This window comes from Hydra vulgaris, chromosome 13 (genome assembly GCF_038396675.1).
Source record: "Hydra vulgaris chromosome 13, alternate assembly HydraT2T_AEP".
Classification (NCBI taxonomy): domain Eukaryota; kingdom Metazoa; phylum Cnidaria; class Hydrozoa; order Anthoathecata; family Hydridae; genus Hydra; species Hydra vulgaris.
In genome coordinates, this window is record NC_088932.1 from 54,319,296 (window position 1) to 54,327,500 (window position 8,205).

General features: G+C 29.4%; 1 long non-coding RNA gene across 1 annotated transcript in view; it reads right to left on the bottom strand.

Moving 5' to 3' along the window:
• Positions 1–1,445: 1,445 nt before the first annotated feature.
• The window catches only part of LOC136090178 (uncharacterized), a 20,708-nt gene continuing 13,948 nt past the window's right edge, over positions 1,446–8,205 (bottom strand). The window contains exons 2-3 of the long non-coding RNA XR_010643227.1: positions 1,924–2,038; positions 1,446–1,583 (exon numbers count right to left, since the gene is read on the bottom strand). This is a non-coding gene — a long non-coding RNA (uncharacterized LOC136090178). The remainder of the gene's footprint in view (positions 1,584–1,923; positions 2,039–8,205) is intronic.

Sequence of the window (8,205 nt, forward strand, 5' to 3'; positions counted from 1 at the left end):
CAAACAAAAAACAAAACAAAAAAACAAACAGAATCATGGAAAATAAGGTTTTATAAAATATATAATGCGCTTATTAAATATAATGTGATTATATGGAAAATAAGATTTTACGAAATATAAACACAAATCATTATGAAAAATAAGGTTTTAATATAACAAGGATGTATTTTGAAAGTACATATACTAAAATTTCATAAAGTTTTGAAGTGTCTAAAATATTTTCAAAGTTTAATGTATTTTAATTTTGTTGACGTACACTTTTATGACTATATCTAATTTTTTTGCTTCATTCAGTTTTAAATTTACTTGACTGGGCGCGAAACCCATGGGCATTTTTTTATTTCTGTAATTTGAAGTTAAAAGAAACTTTTGCCTGACCATTGAGAACAAGTTGCACTTTTAAACTATAACATGCCTTAATTAGGCATATTATAGTTTAAATATGAAATTAGTAATTTCATCAAATAATTCTTATTTAATTAGTTATAGACTTCTATTAATATTACTAAATTCACTCATTTGTACCAAGTGATTTTGCTATACTTTGAAGTTCAAATTAATGGTTTATAATTTTATAGTTTATTAGGTTTAATTAAACTGATGCGATGAAGTGAATCAAGTTCCACAATACATTCATTTATTAATTCACTAAGTAGTAATTACTTAGAATTAGATTTGAAACTTCAAAGGCCAATTTAATTGTATATAAAAGTTAATTGTTTTAATTGCCCAAATCTTAAGTTCAATGGATTTAATGTTCAAATTAGAATATTCAACTTATAAATATAAGTAATAAGAACTGCTGAGTCAAAGTGTAGACTTTATACCTTGTATCATTTATCTAATAAGTAATGAGTTACTAATTATTTACTAATTTAAATAGTAACTTAGTTACTAGTAACTTTAACTACACGCATAAAAAATTAATGTCTATATGCCACTACCTTCTGTATTGTTTCCTTTGTATGACTATAATTTTGTATTTAAAAAAAGAAAAAATTATATAAAAAAATAAATACCAAAAACCCAAAGGGCACACGGACGTCCAAAAGGACGTCCATCAGACGCACCAAATGCATCGACTTTCGTCCGTCCATTTTGGACAAATAGAGTACGTCCAAGAACGTCCAAAACAGTCCGTTCGGAGGTCCACAATAGACGCTTTTGAACGTCTTACGGACGCCTAAATTTTGTCCGTTCATTCAGCGCTTAATTTTATTCAGCTCATTCTCATACCGACTCCATTTCTAGCAATTATAAAAAATGGCATCTTTATACAAGAAATAAAGTCTCTTTTTTTCCCACAAAGTCTAAATTTAATATACACGTGTTTTTGGGATTCAACACGAGTGGCAACCCTAATTAGGATAATAGTAAGGTTACTTCATAATTAACTAAATCCCAGTATGTGTGTCCAGTATTGACCCAAATCATAACAAAAAAATAAAAAGAGTAATGTTTTTGACAATATTAATATATAAATATAATCTAGCAAAAACATTATTTTTGGCTCGTTTTAATATGTCGACAATTACACACTTGATGTTGCTTGCATCGTAACCAAATTGCCACATACAATGTATCTAAAGAAATAATATTTATACCAAAGTTGTCTGTCAATCATAGAGCATGTTTTAGAAAACCAAAAATAAACAATTAAATTCAAAAGCAAAGTAAATAAATTTTTTTTTTGAATTTGATTTCCAAAAAGTATACAAACTAAAAGACATCCACAATAAAAGTTTATATTAAAATACTCATAAGTTTTGGAAGGTCAGAGATAAAAAAACTATATATTTGCAAATAATAAATAGGAGAAAATGAGCAACGTATTACTGTTTCACATTCTGCTATTGACTGTTAACAAAAATATTTCAGTCTTATATAAAATGCAATAGCTACAAACTCGCATTCAATGCTCACCTTTTATGCATTTATAGTAAAGAGCTAAATAACGCCTGTTTTCCATGATAGCATTCAAAACATTTTAAACTGTTTTCCGTGGAGCCGTTCCTCCCATTCCTCTTATTTTTGTAACCTTAAAAATTATTAAAATAAATTAAAAGCATGATTAAATATTGAACCAAATCTAAATGCCGTAATACCCTGTCCCAACCACTGCAAAATTATAAGATTTAGCAGGGCTTGATAGCCGGGGCTAGAAAAAAATTTATAATACTTTTTGTATTATAATTTTATATTTACAGTTTTATTTATTACATACTGGCATACATTTACATATTTTCAAACTCGAATTTACCTTCAACAAGATTGCAAGCAATCAGTATTAAGTTATGAGTTAAAAAAGTAAATAGTTAACTGAAAACTTTAAAAGTTGCAGGATGTATTAAAAATAAAAACACAAAGATGGGGAAGAGTTAAAAGGCTTTTTTGATGTGCAAGGACGAAAAATGGATTAATAAAAGTTTTTACAGCTTGAAGGGACAGATACAGTAAAAGCATGCAACTTGTTGAATACGAAGCCAATTAAGTATGAGTTTTTGTTTATCGTAATAGTGATGATAGCTTGTTTGGACATTGACCATGATAGTATTTATAGAAAAAAGAAAGAAATGCAATCTTATAACAATTAGAGATTGGTTCAAGCTTGGCAGATAAAGCAGGTCTAACTACATTTACAATGTGCTTTTAGACTTTGTCTGAGAGTAAGAGAGTAAGAGGGTTGTTATTCGTCAATATAGGAATGCTAGCAATATTGCAATATTTTTTTGAATTAAATAAATGATTTTTTTGCCTTAAACTTTAAATCAACAAGCCACTGCAAGCCTTAGGCTGTTGCAGAAGAGAGATCAGATTAAAACCAGGCGCTTGTTCTAAGCAATCAAAGAGTGAAGATTTTTTGTCAAGACAAAAGTATAAAGTTGAGTTTTTAGCTAATAGAGGTACTTTAGATGTAAAATTTTCTTGAAGATTGTTATTGTAGATAAGAAATATTACAGGAGCAAAGATAGAACTTTGTGGTACCCCTAAAGTTACTTAAATAAAGTAGAGTGTAGGTCTTCAAAAATAACTTTAATTTCGCATTTAGAAAGAAATAATTTATTAATCTCAAAAACGTTATTTAAAGAAGCTAATAACAGAGTAAAGACTAATCGTAAGGTAGTAGGAGAGATCAAAGTTATTTTTAGAGTTTTAAAAAATTGGAACCACTTATATAGCACATTTTAAAAGTTTAGCAAAAATTGAAGAGAATTCTGGAGAACACTTTTTTAAGACTACGATGAAAATCTTGTCTTTTGAAAATTGAAAATTAACTTTACCATAAAAAGCCATACTGATTTTAATGTTTAACAATGGGTTAATCTGTTTAACTGGCAGGAAGAGTGTGGTCATGAGATTCAAGAGTTGAACTAGAATAAGATTTTTTTGCAAAAAACTCTGCCTTATTCTGGAAAGAAGTAAAAAGTCAGACCCATGAATTAGAGATTAAATGTTAGACTTATTTTAGTTAATAACCCTGTTGAAGACTTATCAAAAGTATCAAGATTCTAGCATCTGAGATAGGAAACAAAATTTAGTAAACTTAGAATAATGGAGCTAAACATCAGACAGAACCTTATTACATTGGTTTCTTGGAATAATAAAAGGACATTTGTTCATAAAAATATTTTTAACAACATCTCCACTTTGTTCGATGCTTTTTAAGCTTATCAAGGATTTGGGCTTGCAAATCTTAAATCAGCTGAAAATTTTTCTGCAAATTTGAAGCAAAGTGTATTGAAGTTCTAAACAAAGAATAAAATCAAAAAAATAGAAATATGGATACAAAGTAAACTATAAAAACTTATTAGGTATGCCATCCTAGATATGTCTATCCATCTACTAAACTAAGGTTTTGGACTAGCCACTCTTTATCATTAATTTAAATTTTTTAGAAATAAAAAAATTATAAAACAACATCTTTATATATATATATATATATATATATATATATATATATATATATATATATATATATATATATATATATATATATATATATATATATATATATATATATACATATATATATATATATATATAATTGATTTTTTGACGAGATTAATTAAAAATAACTACATGATTTTTACTACTAAAAGGTTTCATGCGTTTAGCAATCATCAGGTAAAAAATACATTGTTTTTTTCGTTAAAAAATATACTTAATAAACATCGTGGCGTTCAAAAACAATTATAAAACTATAACTATTTGCGAGCGTTTGGTTTGGTTTGGTTTTTTAATCTTTGGGCTCGTGGTTGTCAAGCAAGAACTTGTTTTCGTGGCGGCACTTTGAAATAATTTCTGTTTTTTTATTTAATAATTTTTGCGTACCTTTGTATGATATTATGCAAAGTTTTTCATGAAGGCAAAGCAAGCATTTTTTTGTTACGTTGCTGTAGGCGGGGACTTTTTTAATTATTGACCAAGTTAATTTTGGTGTTATTTTTAAGTTTTCTTTTATCTGCCATATATACTTTGAAAGGGTGGTTGAATTTTTCATTTTTTTGTTTGTGAATGAGTGTTTGTGGTTAGTCCATCTTTTCTTCCATTCACCTTCTGCTAGGCCAATATATACTTTTTCTGGGATGTTGGGGGGGGGGGGAGATATTTTACATTTATAAATAACATCAGAGGCTCTACATTTTCCTATTATAGGGCAGTTTTCTTTTTTTATGCAATGGCAGGGTGGGTATTCTTTTGGTCTTTCTGAACTAATTTTCTTGTTGTGGCTTTTTATTATACTTTCGATATTTTTGGTGCAGCTGTAACTCAATTTGATGGTGTTTCGATTGAATAGTTTACTTAGGGGGTGGGATGTTGGAAAGTGTTTGTCGATTAAGTTCAGGAAGATATGTCCGACATTGGTAGAGACGCTTTTACTGTAAGGGGGGTTAAACCATATTATATTTATTTTTCTTGTCTTTTTTTCTCTTTTTTGGGGGTTATACTTTAAATTAAAATTAGTGAAGCCATTTCTTCTTAGTTCATCTTCGTATTCTAATATAGATAAATTAAATGTTTTTTCATTCGAGGAATTTAGTGATAATCTGTTGTTGATAGAGATCGGGATTTGCTTTATTACTTGCGGAGGGTGGTTGGAATCAGAGTGGATGTAACGAAGATATTCATTTGGTTTTTCGAAAGGTTGGTAGGAGCTTTTTTCTAAGTTAAAGGATACATCTAAGAAGTTGACTGCGGGTAGGTTTGTTTGGATCTCTATTTTAAAACCGTTTTTAAAACTCTAATTATGTTTTTTCGTATTCTATCAATTTGTGATCCAGTTTTTTTACGAAGTATCATCAGAACATCGTCACGATATAGTCCAACGTCTTCTTTATTTATTATTTTAGATAGTGAGTCTAATATATATAGGCCCACCAGTTCACAAACTTCTGCACCGTCAAAGCAACCCATTGTGACATCAAAGCAGTCGTGTGCTAAGTTTTTCTTCCATGTTTCTTTTTAAAAAATAGCAATGACTTTCTGCAATGTTTAATGACTCTGATGTTCTCTTCGCTAATACTTGTGTGTTTTTTTGCAAACAGTATTGCATTACTTAGTATTTCTGATGTAATAGTGGGGTAAAAATCGACAATGTCAAATTGAATAAAAAAGCAATGTTGTTTATCTGGTATATTTTCAAACCATTTGATTGCATCAGTGGTTTTTTCCATTGGTTCAAACTTAATACAGTTCTAATTTTTTTATTTATAGTATCAAGGTATTTTTTGCTTATTTGACCAAGTTCATTTTTGGCAGGGTTCAATAGACGGCAGGGTTTATTGTTTTGGAACGATTCTTTGAGGTCTTTAAGTGTAATAAAAGCTTCAGACTATGCGATTATTTTTATTCGTTTGCTTAAGTTGAGTGTGTTTGCAATATTTTTAGCTTCGAGGTTAATAGATATATATAGATATATATATATATATATATATATATATATATATATATATATATATATATATATATATATATATATATATATATATATATATATATATATATATATATATATATATATATATATATATATATATATATATATATATATGTATATATATATATATATATATATATATATATATATATATATATATATATATATATATATATATATATATATATATATATATATATATATATATATATATATATATATATATATATATATATATATATATATATATATATATATATATATATACAATGTATATACAAGAAATAGTTTTCCAATAAATCTTTAGTGGAGATCTCTGTTAATTTAAGACGAATAAAAGTTTTTGGAGCACTTAGGAACAGTCACAGAAAAAGAATGAGACTTAATTGAATGACGAGTTACAAGAGAATAAAATTTAGTAAATGGCACAAGAGACGCTAGCTCTTTAGAGCAGTGCCCAGTATAGTATTTATAGAAAAGAGAAAGAGAATCAACATTATGACGATGTAATAATGGTTGGAGGTTGGCTGCAAGAGCAGATCCAACTAGGTTTACAATGCGTTTTTTCACCTTGTCTAAAAGAGAAAGGGCATCATTAGAAGATTTGCCCTAGATATGGCAACAGTATTCCATACAAGTCCGGATTTTAGATTTATAAAGATAGAGAATAAAATCCCAAGTAAGAAAGTATCAAGCTCAATAAAGAGATGCAACCTTAGCAGATGCTAATTTTGCAACGGATTTGATATATGGTCTCCAAGAAAGATCAGAAGTAAGAGTTAATCCTAGAAGATGAAGGGTAGATGACTCATCGAGTATATTACCATTCATAAATATAGGAAGATCTAAATTATTGCGATAACGATTGGCTGAAATAAATTAAGTTTTATCTGAATTAAAGTTCACCAACCACAGTGAGCCCCATGCTGTAGCAGAAGTGATATCCTTTTCAAGCTCAAATGCCTCCTCTAAGCAATCAGAGAATTTTGGCTTCTTAGCATGACAAGAATAAATGGTAGTATCATCAGCGAACAATGCCACCTTAGATGTCAGAATATCTGAAAGATCGTTAATGTAAATTAAAAAGAGTATAAGGACAAGGATAGAACCTTGAGGAACCCCTGAAGTTACAGATTAAGAAAAGTGCTGTCCATCGAGGACAACTTTTATACTACAATTGGAAAGGAAGAATTTAATAATCTTAAAGATGTTACCAGATACACTATTTGAAGAAAGCTTATGGAGAACACCAACGTGCCTAACTTTATCAAAAACTTTTGAAATGTCAAGAGCTATGGCCTTAACCTCTCCACCTTTATCTAATGCATGATAAAACCTATCGGTTATTACTGTTGCTGTAGAACTACAGCTGTAGAACAAGAAGATCGAAATCCATATTGATGATCAGAAAGTAAGTTATTAGATTCAAGATGAGAGATTAAGTGTTTGTTAATTAAAGATTCAAAAACCTTGTTTATGATAGGAAGAAGACTGATGGGACGGGAATTAGACAAATCAGATCGCTCTCCAGAATTTTTGAAAATAGAGATAACAAATGCCACTTTCCAGCAGGCTGGAAAATAAGACTCTGATAAGCACTTGTTGAATAGTTTTGAAAAATAGACGACAGCTCCAGAGAACACTTCTGCAAGACTATAATAGGTATGTTGTCCGGGCCACAAGCTGTAGATGAGTCTAAGAAGGAAATCACTTTAGATACAGAAGCTGGAGTGATACGAATGTTAAGCAATGAATCAACTTGTTTGATGGCTATATCAGGTAGAACGCAACTAGTGAAATCAAAACATGATATTGATAAAAAGTTCTTAGCAAACAATTCAGCTTTGTCTTTAGGTGAGGTGACAATTTGAGAAGCACATTTGTCAACAGGAAGACGAAAGATTTCTACCCAAGGGCCATCACGAAGAAAATCACGGAAAGAGTCCCAGTCAGCTTTTAAATATTTCTAAGAGGTACTTTGATAGGGGGATTCGTATGATGATGAAGAATGAAATAACAGTTTTAGAGAGATCAAACTGTGATTTTGATGGCTATATTAGGTAGAACGCAACTAGTGAAATCAAGAGATGATATTGATAAAAAGTTCTTAGCAAACAATTCAGCTTTGTCTTTAGTTGAGGTGACAAAGTCCAAACCAGAGAGGTGGAGTTACAGATTTGCCCATATTAAGATTCTCCTGTAGTCGCGAGAGCCTAATTTTTGTGATAAAATAAGTAATTTCATGACCTGAGAATAGCGGGCTTTGG